A 13898-nucleotide genomic window follows, 5' to 3' on the forward strand; every position below is an offset into this window, starting at 1 on the left:
TCGCTGCGGGGACGGGGGCTCCTGGCGGCTGGCTGTGGCCTTTGTTTCCCTGCCCTTCTCTTGGCGCACTCAGAGGCTGCAGCGTTGTGCTTTCAGGGTCACGTGTTAAATCTTTGCACAGCTGCCGGGAGAAGAGAGTGAGGGAGAGACGGAGGCCGAGAGCGCCCGCCCTAACCTTGCGCCTGCGAGCAAACAGTCTCTACGGGCGGACTAGAGCCCTCCGAAACGTCTCTCCCTGCCCCTTCCCGCGGTTACACGGCAGACCCCTCTCACTCCACTTCCAGATTGTGCACACCCAAGCCAGCCTCTGCCCTCCGCACACGGCTTCCATCCACATCCCCGTCTGCACTTGCGGAGCGCACACACACACACACACACACACACACACAAAGGATGTGTGTGTTTGCGATCACACCTCCAGAAAGGAAAATCAACATTCTTACCAAGCCAGTCACTTGTGCACCTGATGTTGGATAAGCAGTTTAATTTCTTTCCAGGGAGTGTCAGTGTCTCTGGCAATTTACACACACACACACACACACCCGGCTTTTCTGTACTACTGTAAAGTTTTATCACGTGTGTCCTCACCGCCCTCTCTTCAGTATGAACTCATGAGCTCTGTTCTCCTCTTATCCGCTAAGGCTGCACTTTCCCGTCCGCAGTTACCTGCTATGATCAGACTTAACACAACCATTGTTTTTTGTTTATTTTTTTTTTAAAAAAACCACCCTCATGTTTCTCCAGCTCCTAATAGTAAGTTTCCCCCCTGCCTTTCCCACAAAACCCTGACCACTGCTCTACCGTTTCTGCATGTTTATTCCACGAATGGCCTTTATCAGTGACTTGTAGGCACAGCAGCTAATGTGGCCAAGGGTCCCGGGCCAGCCTCTTGCTGCCCACGCTGCCTCAGACTGGTCCCTACTGGCTCAGCTCCTTGAGCAGCCAACAGGAAGTTGGTCTTACAAAGTGTGGTTATGAAGTGAGATGGTTGATTTTCTTAAACAGGCCAAGTCTAAAGAATTCAAATAAAGTTTCACATAGTAGGGGAATTCCCTGGTGGTCCAGTGGTTAGGACTCTGCACTTTCGCTGGCAAGTGCCCCGGTTCAATCCCAGGTCAGGGAACTAAGGTTCCGCAAGCCGCGTGGCACAACCAAAAAGGAAAAAAATAAGTTTCACATAATACCGTAATCAGCATCGCCAGGGCTGGTCCCTCACTTCCCAGGGTCATCACTGGGGCTGGTCCCTTACTTCCCAGGGTCATCACTGGGGCTGGTCCCTCACTTCCCAGGGTCATCCCTGGGAAGGAAGCATCCATCTACATGTGTAATTTTTGATATGTTGTTGAAAAACAAATCTAATTATTTTAAGGCCCAATTCTGGTACATCCAAGAAGGTTTCAAAACATACAGAAGCTTGCAGATAGCTAACAGATATAGAGTAAAGACTTATGATGTTTATTCCTTGGTTTATTTGCTGGAATTGTATCCTGTACAGCAGGGGTGGCAAACTATAGCCTGGGGACCAAATCCTGTTTTTGTGCAATCTTTGAGCTAAGGATGGTTTTTATAATTTTTAGACGGTTGAAAAAAAACAAAAGCAGGGCTTCCCTGGTGGCGCAGTGGTTGGGAGTCCGCCTGCCGATGCAGGGGACGCGGGTTTGTGCCCCAGTTCAGGAGGATTCCGCGGAGCGGCTGGGCCCGTGAGCCATGGCCGCCGGGCCTGCACGTCCCGAGCCTGTGCTCCGCAACGGGAGAGGCCACAGCAGTGAGAGGCCCGCGTTACTGCAACAACAACAAAAAAAGCAGAATCTTTCATGACACAGGAAATTATGTGAAATTCAATTTCACTGTCCATAAATAAAGCTTTATTGGAACACAGCCATGCTTGTTCATTCCCACGTTCTCTGTGGCCGCCTTCATGCTGCAACCTCAGAGTCGAGTATTGTGACGGAGACCATATGCCTCCCAAAGCCTGCAACATTTACTATCTGGCCTTTTACCAGAAAAGTTAGCCGACTCCTGCTCTCGAGTATTGCTTTTCAATCCTTTAAATATCTTTGGAAAAGAATCTCTATCATTTAGGAATAAGTTAGGTTTACTAGAAACAGAAGCCTGAAGTAATAGTGACTTAAACACGAGAGGAGTTCACTTGTCTCTTATGTAAAAGAAAATTGGAGCTAGGCAGACTGGGCTGATAGAGTGTCCCTGTGGTAATCAGAGACTGAGGCCTCTTCTGTCATTCTGCTCTGCCATTCTTACTGCATGGTGTCCATCTTCAAGATTGCCTCATGGGACTTCCCTGGTGGCACAGTGGTTGAGAGTCCGCCTGCCGATGCAGGGGACACGGGTTCGTGCCCTGGTCCGGGAAGATCCCACATGCTGCGGAGCGGCTGGGCCCGTGAGCCATGGCCGCCGGGCCTGCACGTCCGGAGCCTGTGCTCCGCAACGGGAGAGGCCACAACAGTGAGAGGCCCGCGTATCGCCAAAAAAAAAAAAAAAAAAAAAAAGATTGCCTCATGGTCACATAATGGTTACTGGAACTCCAGTCATCACATCATGTTCCCAGGAGTAGGAAGTAGAAGGGGTGTGAGGACAAAAGAGCAGACTTCCCTTGTACAACTGTGTTGATTTGATACACTTGTACATTGCAAAATGATGACCACCATAGCATTAGCTAACACCTCTATCCTGTCACATAATTACAATTTCTTTTTTGTGGTGAGGACATTTAAGATCTACTATCTTAGCAACTTTAAACTATATGATACAGTTTATTAACTATAATCATTGTGCTGTACATTAAATCCTCAGAACTTATTTTACAATTGGAAGTTTGTACTGTTTGACTAACATATCCCCATTTCCCTCACCCCCCAACCCCTGGTAACCACCATTCTAGCCTCTATTTCTATGAGTTCAGTTTATTTAGATTCCACATATAAGTGATATCATGCAGTGTTTGTCTTTCTCTATTTTACACAGGGTAATGCCTTCAAGGTCCATCCATACTGTTGCAAATGGCAAGAATTCCTTCTTTTTATGGCTGAATAATATTCCATTATATACATAATAATACACAATAATTATATACTCTCTATATATTTACGTTTTCTGTATCCATTCATCCAAAGACAGACATTTAAGTTGTTCCCATGTCTTGGCTATTGAATGATGCAATAAACATGGCAGTGCAGATATTTCTTCAAGGTCCTGTTTCCATTTCCTTTGAATATATACGCAGAAGTGGAGTTTTTGGATCATAGGGTAGTTGTTTTTTTAATATTTTAAGGACCCTCCGTAGTGTCGGTACCAATTTATATTCCCACCAAAGTTGCACAAGGGTTCCCTTTTCTCTATATTCTCGTCAGCACTTGCTGTCTCTTGTCTTTTTGATGATAGGCATTCCAATAGGTAAGAGGTGGTGTCTCATCATGGTTTTCATTTGCATTTCCCTGATGATTAGCGATGTTTAGCACCTTTTCATGTACCATTCGTACTGGCCATTTGTAAAATATCTATTCATTTCTTCTGTCCATTTAAAAATCAGATTGCTTTTGTTTATTTGTTTTGCTATTGAGTTATATGAGTTCTTTATATATTTTGGATATTAACCCATTGTCAGATATACGAGTTGCAAATATTTTCTCCCATTCATTAGGTTGTCTTTTCATTTTGCTGTTGGTTTCCTTTGCTGTGCAGAATATTTTTTTTGGTTTTGTTATTTTATTTATTTATTTATTTATTTATTTATTTATGGCTGCATTGGGTCTTTGCTGCTGTGTGCAGGCTTTTCTCTAGTTGAGGTGAGCAGGGGCTACTCTTCATTGCAGTGTGCGGGCTTCTCATTGCAGTGACTTCTCCTGTTAGGGAGCACGGGCTCTAGGTGTGCGAGCTTCAGTAGTTGTGTCTTTCGGACTCTAGAGCTCAGGCTCAGTAGTTGTGGTGCACGGGCTTAGTTACTCCACGGCATGTGGGATCTTCCTGGACCAGGGCTTGAACCCGTGTCCCCTGCATTGGCCAGCAGATTCTTAACCACTACGCCACCAGGGAAGTCCTTTTAATCCGTTTTTAGCTGATTTTTGTGTATGGTTTAAGATAGTGGTTCAGTTTCATTCTTTTGCACGTGGATATCCAATTTTCCCAACACCATTTATTAAAGGGACTATGTTTTCTTGGTTCCTTTGTCATAAGTTAATTGGCCATACATGTGTGGGTTTGTTTCTGGGCTCTTTTTTTTTTTTTGGCCGCGCCACAAAGCATGCGGGATCTTAGTTCCTCAATCTGGGATTGAACTTGTGCCACCTGCAATGGAAGCTTGGAGTCCTAGCCACTGGACTGCCAGGAACTCCCCTGAGCTCTCTATTCTATTCCATTGATCTATGTGTCTGTTTTTTTTGCCAATATTTTACTATTTTGATTACTATAGCTTTTTAACATAGTTTGAAATCAGGAAGTGTGATGTCTCCAGTTTTGTTATTCTTTCTCAAGATAACTTTGGCTATTTGGGGTCTTTGTGGTTCAGTACAAATTTTAGGATTGTTTTTGCTATTTCTGTGACAAATGCCATTGGAATTTTGATAGGGATTGCTTTTTTTCTTTTTTTTTGCGGTACGCAGGCCTCTCACTGTTGTGGCCTCTCCTGCTGCAGAGCACCGGCTCCGGACGCGCAGGACAAGCGGCCATGGCTCACAGGCCCAGCCACTCCGTGGCATGTGGGATCTTCCTGGACCGGGGCACAAACCCGTGTCCCCTGCATCGGCAGGCGGACTCTCAACCACTGCGCCACCAGGGAAGCCCCGATAGAGATCGCTTTGAACTGTAGGTCATCTTGGGTCATATGGACATTTTAACAATATTAATTCTTCCAATTTCAGTGGAAGAATTTTCTTCCATCCCTTCACTTTAGTCTGTGTGTGTCCTTCCATCTGAAGTGAGTCTCTTATAAGCAACAAAGAGTTGGGTCTTGTTTTTTTAATCCATTCAGTCACTCTATGTCCTTTGGTTAGATAATTTAGTCCATTTACGTTTAAAGTAATTATTGGTAGGTATGAATTTACTTTTGACATTTTGTTAATTGATTTCTGGTTGTTTTGTAATTTGTTTGTTCCTTTTTTCCTCTTGCTCTCTTCCTTTGTGATTTGTTGGTTTCCTGTAGTGGTGTGCTTTGATTCCTTTCTCTTTATCTTTTGTGTATCCACTATAGGTTTTTGTTTTGTGGTTACCATGAGACTTATATAAAACATTTTCTATTTATTTATTTATTTTTAGTTGGTGTATAGTTGATTACAATATTGTGTTTCAGGTGTACAGCATAGTGGTTTGGTTTCTTTTTTTTTTACAGATTATATTCCATTATACTTTATTATAAAATATTGGGTATAATTCTCTGTGCTATACAGTAAATCCTTGTTGCTTATCTATTTTATGTATAGTAGTTTGTATCTGTTAATCCCATACTCCTAGTTTGCCCCTCCCCCCCTTTGGTAACCATAAATTTGTTTTCGGTCCGTGACTCCTTCTCTTTTGTATATAGACTCATTTGTATTATTTTTTAAACTCCACATATAAGTGATATTATGTAGTATTTGTCTTTCTCTGTCTGATTTATTTCACTATAATATTCTCTAGGTCCATCCATGTCGCTGGAAATGGCAATATTTCATTCTATTTTGTGGCTAATATTCCATTGTGTGTATATACCACATCTTCTTAAGCTAGTTGTTTGTTGATGGGCACTTGGGTTGCTTTTATATCTTGGGTATTGTAAATAGTGCTGCTCTGAACATTGGGTGCATGTATCTTTTCAAATTAGAGTTTTCGTTTTTTCCAGATATATACCCAGGAGTGGAATTGCTGGATTATATGGCAGTTCTATTTTTAATTTTTTGAGAAACTCCATACTGTTTTCCATAGTGGCTGCACCAATTTACATTCCTACCAACAGTGTAGGAGGGTTCCCTTTTCTCCACACCCTCTCCAGAACATTTTCTATTTATAAGTTTATTTTAAGCTGTTAACAACTTAACTTCAGCTACACACAAAAGCTCTACATTTTTACAGCCCTGCCCAACATTTCATGTTTTTGATGTCACAATTTATTTCTTTTTTACATTGTTTATCCATTAACAAATTATTGTATTTATAGATACCTTTCATACTATAGCCTTTACTTTTAACCTTAATACTACAATTATAAGTGATTTCCCCACAACCATTGCAACATTAGTGTATTCTGAATTTAGTTATATATTTACTTTTACCAGTGAGTTTTATACTTTCACATGTCTTCCTGTTACTGGTCAGTATCCTTTCCTTTCAGCTTGAACAACTCCCTTTAGCATTTCTTGTAAGGCCACTAGTGATCAATTCCTTCAGCCTTTGCTTGTCTCTCCTTCAGTTCTGAAGGATAGCCTTGCCAGACAGAGATTCTTGGTTGGTGGGTTTTTTCTTCAGTACTTTGAATGTATCATCCCACTCACTTTTCTTTTGGCCGCACTGCGTGGCATGTGGAATCTTAGTTCCCCCACCAGGGATCGAACTTGCGCCCCCTACAGTGGGAGCTTGGAGTCTTAACCACTGGACCGACAGGGAAGTCCCCCACTCACTTCTGGTCTACAAAGTTTCTGCTGAAAATTTTGCTGATAGTCTTATGGAGATTCCCTTGTACAAGTTGTTTTTCTTTTGCTGCTTTTATTTTATTTTTAATATTTTATTTATTTAGGCTGCCCTGGGTCTTAGTTGCGGCATGCAGGATCTTCGTTACAGCATGTGGGATCTTCATTGTGGTATACAGGATCTTTAGTTGCAGCGTGCGAACTCTTAGTTGCAGCATACATGCAGGATGCAGTTCCTGGACCAGGGATCGAACCCGGGCCCCCTGTGTTGGGAGCGTGAAGCCTTACCCACTGGACCCCCAGGGAAGTCCCTCTTTTGCTGCTTTTAAAATTCTCTCCTTTTCTTTAATTGACAACTTAATTATACAGGCATTCCTTGTGCTTCACTTTATTGTACTTTACAGATGTTGTGTTTTTTACAAATGAAAGGTTTGTGGCAACCCTTTGTTGAGCAAGTCTGTTGGCTCCGTTTCTCTAACAGCATTTGCTCACTTGGTGTCTCTGTGTCACATTTTGGTACTTCTCACAATATTTCAAACTTTTTCATTATTATTATATTTTGTGGTATCTGTGATCTTCGATGTTACTATTGTAATTGTTTGGGGCACCGTAAACCGCACCCATGTGAGACTGTGAATTAATCGATAAATGTTGTGGGTGTTCTGACTGCTCCACTCACTGGCCATTTCCTGATATCCTTTCCTCTCCTTGGGCCTTCCTATTCCCCGGAACACAACAGTATTGAAATTAGGCCAATTAACAACCCTGCAATGGCCTCTAAGTGTTCAAGTGAAAGGAAGGGCCACACGTCTCTCACTTTATTTTTATTTATTTTTATTTTTTTATTTTTTCTCTTCTTTTTCTCTACGTCTCTCACTTTAAATCAAAAGCTAAAAATGATGAAGCTTAGTGAGGAAGGCAGGTCGAAAGCCGAGATGGGCCAAAAGCTGTACCTCTTGTGCCAAACAGTCAGCGAAGCTGTGAAGGCAAAGGGAAAGTTCTGGAGGAAATTAAAGTGTTGCCCCGGTGAACACAGGATGATGAGAAAGGGGAACAGCCGATATGATATCTGCTGCTACGGAGAGAGTTTTAGTGTCTGGATAGAAGATTGAGCCAGCCACAGCATTCCCTAAATCAAAGCCTGATCCAGAGCCAGGCTCTAACACTCTTTACTTGTATGAGACACGTGAGGAAGCTGCAGAAGAAAAGTCTGAAGCTGGCAGAGGTTGGTCCATGAGGTTTAAGGAAAGAAGCTGCCTCCATAACATAAAAATGCAAGGGGAAGCAGCAAGTGCTGATGTAGAAGCTGCAGCAAGTTATCCAGAAGATCTAGCCAAAAGAATTCATGAAGGTGGCTACACTAAACAACAGATTTTCAATGTAGACCAAGCAGCTTTCTCTTGGAAGAAGATGCCATCCAGGACTTTTATAGCTAGAGAGGAGAAGTCAATGCTTGGCTTCAAAACCTCAAAGTATAGGCAGACCCTCTTGTTGGGGCTATTGTGGCTGGTGACTTGAAGTTGAAGCCAATGCTCATTTACCATCTGAAAATCCTAGGGCCCCTAAGAATTATGCTAAATCTACTCTGCCTGTGCTCTACAAATGGGAAAACAAAGCCTGTAAACACTTCTGTTTACACCAAGGTTTACTGAATATTTTAAACCCTCTCTTGAGACCTACTGCTCAGAAAAAGAGATTCCTCTCAATATTACTTCTCATTGACAACGCACCTGGTCACCCAGGAGCTCTGATGGAGGTGTACTACGAGATGAATGTTGTTTTCCTGCCTCCTAACACAGCATGCATCCTGTAGCCCACAGATCAAGGTGTAATTTCGACTTTCAAGTCTTATTATTTAAGAAATACATTTTGTAAGGCTGCAGTTGCTGTAGATAGGGATTCCTCTGATGGATCTGGACGAAGTCAGTTGAAAACCTTTGAATAAGCTTTTTGTTTTTTGTCTGTTTTGTTTTTAAATTACTCTAGCAATTTTATTTTATTTATTTTTAACTTTTATTGGAGTATAGTTGATTTACAATGTTGGGTTAGTTTCAAGTATATAGCAAAGTGAATCAGTTATACATATACATATATCCACTATTTTTTTATATTCTTTTCCCATATAGGCCATTATAGAGTATTGGGTAGAGTTCCCTGTGCTATACAGTAGGTCCTTATTACTTATCTATTTTATATATAGTAGTAGTAGTGTGATATGTCAATTCCAATCCCAGTTTATCTTCCCCCCCCAATAAGCTTTTTGCCCCTTTATCTCTCTCTTTTGCTTCTGAGACCTCTGTAATGCTTGTTTTGGCCCACTTTATGGTTTCCCATAAGTCCCTTAAGCTATCTTCACAGTTTTTCATTCTTTTTTCTTTTTGCTCCTCTGATTGGATGAATTCCACTGCCTTGTCTTCTAGTTTGCAGATCCTTTCTTCCAACTGATCTAGCCTGTTATTGTATTCTTCAGCTCTGTGATTTGTTTGGTGTTTTAAAAATATTTTCTATCTCTGTGGAAATACTCATTTTGTTCATGCGTTGTTCTGTTCCTCTGCGAGCATTTTTATGATTGTTATTTTGAGCTCTGTATCAGGTAGGTCACTTATCTCTGTTTCATTGAGATCTGTTACTAGAGTTTTATCTTGTTCTTTTGTTTGGAACATGTTCTCCTCTGTTTCTTCATTTTCCTTGACTCTCTGTGTTGGTTTCTGTGCATTAAATAGAATGGCCACTTCTCCCAGTTTTGGAACAGTAGTTTTGTGGGGGAGATGGACCTCATAAATCAGCCGGGCTGGTGCTCCTGCCAGTTTCTCAAACCTCTGTGGTTGTCCAAGCCACATCCTTTGTTCTTAGTGTCTCCTGTCCACCGGAAAAAATGCACAACCTAAAAGTTGAGAATTATGTTTTATTTGGTGGACTTTCTGAGGACTTCAAGCCTGGGAGGCAGCCTTTCAGAATAGCTCTGAGGGACTGATCTGAAGAGGTCAGGGAGGAACCAGGATATATAGGGGTTTTTGCAACAAAGACCAGGTAGTTGAAACATCAAAAGATTACTGTTAATTAAAGAAGACCAGAAATCTCAAGTTAAGGAATTTAGTGCTTTTCTATGTATGGGAAGAGGCAAGAGTCTGGGCTTATTGAAATCATTCCTCTGATCTGCACCTCAGCCATCTGGGGCCAGGATCCTGTGCTTTCTCATCCTGAATCCCCTCAGGGGGCACCGTGGGGGGTGGCTGCAGCATCTCAGCCATCTGGGGCCAGGATCCTGTGCTTTCTCATCCTGAGTCCCCTCAGGGGGCACCGTGGGGGTGGCTGCAGTGGCTTGACAGCAGCAACATCCTTTGTTTGCTGATAGGGCAGGCGCAGGCCAGGCAGCGTTTTTCATTCACACTCCCAAGACCATCAGTGTCTCAAAGGGGATGATCACAGTCAGCACCCAGATGTAGGCTGGTTGGAAGCCAGACTGTCATGTAGCAGCTGGGAAAGTGTGGAGCTAGGCCATTACAGGGAGAAACTGGGAAATGGGCATCTTTCCCTGTTCCCTCTCAGGTGGGCCCCGACGCATAGCCATGGGTGGTGTGCTTCTGAGCTCATTAAGAACTTCTTTGCTTGCACGGTACCATGGAGCTGCTAAATGCAAGCCCCATTGGCTATCAGAGCCAGATTATATGGGGTCCCACCCTCCCCCCACAGCAGTCACAGAAGCTGGGGCACCAGACGTGTGTCCAGGCTCCTTCCAGGGATACGCTGATTTTGTCCGGCCAGGAGAAAGAGGGTAGGGGGCGTGTCTGCTGGCTTCCCCAATCTCTGGGGAGGATTGCACTCAACACCTAGATGCATGCCACATTAGAAGCCTGACCCACGGGCAGCAGCTTTGAGGCATGCAGATGGGCCCCATTCAGGCAAAGGCTGGGAGATGGGCAAGTTTTGCCAGCTCCCTCTGCGCTGAGCCCTTGATAAATGCTTCTCTGTTTGCTATAGGCTTGTGGGTCCCATGGACACAAGCCCCATTGGCTATTGGAGCTAGATGTTTTGGGGGCCCATTCCTCAGGTGTAAGTCTTAAAAGCTGGGGTGCTAGATGTGGGGTCCAAGCTCTTCACTCCTCAAGGAGGAGCTGGGAGTTGGGGTTTGCTTCCGATTGCATGGCACTGCTCTAGGGGGTGGGATTTGCCGTGAGAGTGTGTTTCAGCCTTTCCTCCTCCTTTCGATGGGGATATTTTCTTGCCCCCCTGAAGGGCGGGGGTCAACGGCTGGTTCTTAAGTTACTGTCAGAGGGAATTGCTCCATGTGTAGCTGTTCATTTTGCGCATCCACGGGAGGAGGGGAGTTCAGGAGCCTCCTATGTCACCATCTTTACAGACCACTCCCAAGCAAGCCTAAATTCATTCTTAATAAGTAATAAAAAGATAAAAGTGTGCGCATTGAAAACCAGAAAGTCTGCTTTTCATCTCTGTCTCCAGCCACCCAGCTCTCCTACCCAAGACAACGAATGCTTCTTGAATATCCTCACAGAGATAATCTATGCATGTCCAAGTGCATGTACTTATATGTCTGGATAAAGTTTTATGAGCACAAGTGGTAGTATACGTGAGTGAAAAATATTGCCTGCCATATCAGTAAACAAAGGATGTTGCAGCCACCAAGCCATCACATTACAGCCTCCCCGACGGTGCCCCCTGAGAAGACTCAGGATGAGAAAGCACAGGATCCTGGCCCCAGGTAGCTGAGGTGCAGATCAGAGGAAAGATTTCAATGAGCCCAGACTCTTGCATCTTCCCATACATAGAAAAGTGCTAAATTCCTTTAACTTGCGAATTCTGGTTTTCTTTAATTAACAGTAATCTTTTGATGTTCCGACCACCTGGTCTTTGTTGTAAAAACTCCTATATATCCTGGCTCCCCGCTTGCCTCTTTGGAGCAGCCTGTCAGAGTTACCTGAGATGCTGCATCCTGGGCTTAAGTCCTCAGTTTTGTCTGCCAAATAAAACAGGATTCTCAACCTTTAAGGTTGTGCGTTATGTAAAGTCGACATATGTTACATGCACTATTGTGCGTCTTACTTTCCTCACTTAGCAGCCTGTCATAAAGTTCATTCCCCCTATAGCCAGATCTGTCTAAAACTCAAACCTGACCATGTTGTGACACTGCTTACAACCTATGGTGGTTAGCCGTCCTCCCACAGGATGAGTTTATGCTCCTTCGCTTGGCCTCAAGGTCCTCCAGCCAGGCTCCTCCTGGTTCTTCGGGCTTCCCTCCCACTGGTCACTGATTCCTTGGGTTCTGCAGTCACACTGCTTGCAGCCAGCCCTCATGCTCACTGTGCTGTTTGACAGCTCAGAGCCTCTGGAGTGCCCTTCCCAGCTTTCTTCACCTTGATTACATTTACTTACCCTTCAAGACAGCTCGAGGCTTTCTCATCCAGGAAGTGCTCCTTTACTCCCAGCCTGGACCCAGGACCTATAGCATAGCCTTAATCGTATTAGATTGAAAGTATCTGTGTATGTGTGCATTTCCATCACTCGACTGCCTCAAAGCAAAGACTTCCATTTTTGGTTTATTTTTGTACCCCCAGAGCCCAGCACCATGTCTAGCATACAGTAGAAGCTAAATAAATATTTCCTGACGAGGACTGATTTGAACTATCGAGCTTCCTCTGAGCTAAGGTCACAGTCCTCTTTTAAGGCTGAGAGAGGAATGAGACAGTACACATTTCTAGAAATAGTGGCTCACAGTTTGGGATGGAGCTATAAAGATACTTTCTTGAAAGGTTGACTTGAACATGTTGAAGGTGCGAGCCAGAACCTGTATTGGAAGTGGCTAGTGGGTGGGAAACAAAGAACCCCCAGCAGCATGGGCGAAAGGAGAGATGGGTGAAGGGGTGCAGCGGGAGGGGGTGTTGGACCCGAACTCCACAAGCTGTGGCTGAGACAGCAGATGGGGTTTCCAGTGACAGCTTCTGCTGTAGGGGCTTCATTCCCAGACGGGAGCTCATGTACACTGCAATCACCATTGTTCCAAATGCCTTCTTTTCTCCACCCATCACTCCCTGCTGAGGGAGTAATAACTCTTTCAATGGTATGGAGACAAAAGAATGAATTCTCACAATATGAGCAAAGAATATGGATATGAACTAATTAACTACCGCTGTGGCCAGTGCCCCTGGCACGCAGATGCCACAAGGCAGCCTTCTCAGAGAGGTCAGGGAAGGCTTCCGGAGGAGGGACAGCTCAGCTGAGATCTGAGGGCTGAGTAGGAGTCCGCCCCGCAAAGGGTGGGGTGAGTGGAGGGGAGGAAGTGTATCTCACACAGAGGGAAGACAATGTGCATGGAAGTCTGAGGCAGGGAAGTGTGAGGCTTATTGAGGCAGTAAATGAAAGCTGGTGTGGGGAGAGTGGCAGAGATAAGACTGCTGAGGTCAGCAGAGGTCCCATCAGGTAGGGCCAGAAGGATCTTGTACTTTATCCACAGAGCATTAGGAAGCATCTTAAGGTGCAGAGGAATGGTGATTTGTGTTTATAAAATATCACTCTTGTACATAACAGATAAATGGATAAACAAAATGTGGTATATTCATACAGTGGACTAATATTCAGCCTTAAAAGGAAGGAATTCTGAAACATGTTACGTGAGTGAACCTTGAAAACACTATGCTAAGTAAAATAAGCCGACACACGTTATATGATTCCACTTATATGAGGTACCTAGAATAGGCAAATTCATAGAGACAGAAAGTAGACTGGTGGTTAGCAGGGGGTGGGGCTGGGGGTGTGGGGAGACAGGAAATTGGGAGTTATTGTTTAACGAGTACAGAGTTTCAGTTTGAAATGATGAAAAATTCTGAAAATGCATAGTGTTGATGGTTGCATACATGGTAAATGTACTTAATGCCACTGAATTGTACACTTAAAAATTGTTTAAATGATCTCAAAAGACTCTGAAAAGCCAAAACAATCTTGAGACAGGAAAACAAAGGTGTAGGGATCACACATCCTGATTTCAAACTATGTTACAAAGCTACAATTATCAAAATAGTATGGTACTGACATAAAGCGAGTCATAGACCAGTGGAACAGAATAGAGAGCATAGAAATATACCTGTGCATATGTGGTCAAATGATCATCAGCAAGGATGCCAAGAATACACAATAGGAAAAGCATGGTTTCTTCAACAAATGTGTTGGAAAAACCAAGCATCCACACACAAAAGATTGAAATTGGACCCATACCATACACTATATACAAAAATTAACTCAAAATGGATTTAAAAATCTAACCATAAGACC

Source organism: Delphinapterus leucas, chromosome 11 (genome assembly GCF_059928025.1).
Source record: "Delphinapterus leucas isolate spDelLeu-1000000601 "Yukka" chromosome 11, BTC_Dleu_Yukka2, whole genome shotgun sequence".
Classification (NCBI taxonomy): Eukaryota; Metazoa; Chordata; class Mammalia; order Artiodactyla; family Monodontidae; genus Delphinapterus; species Delphinapterus leucas.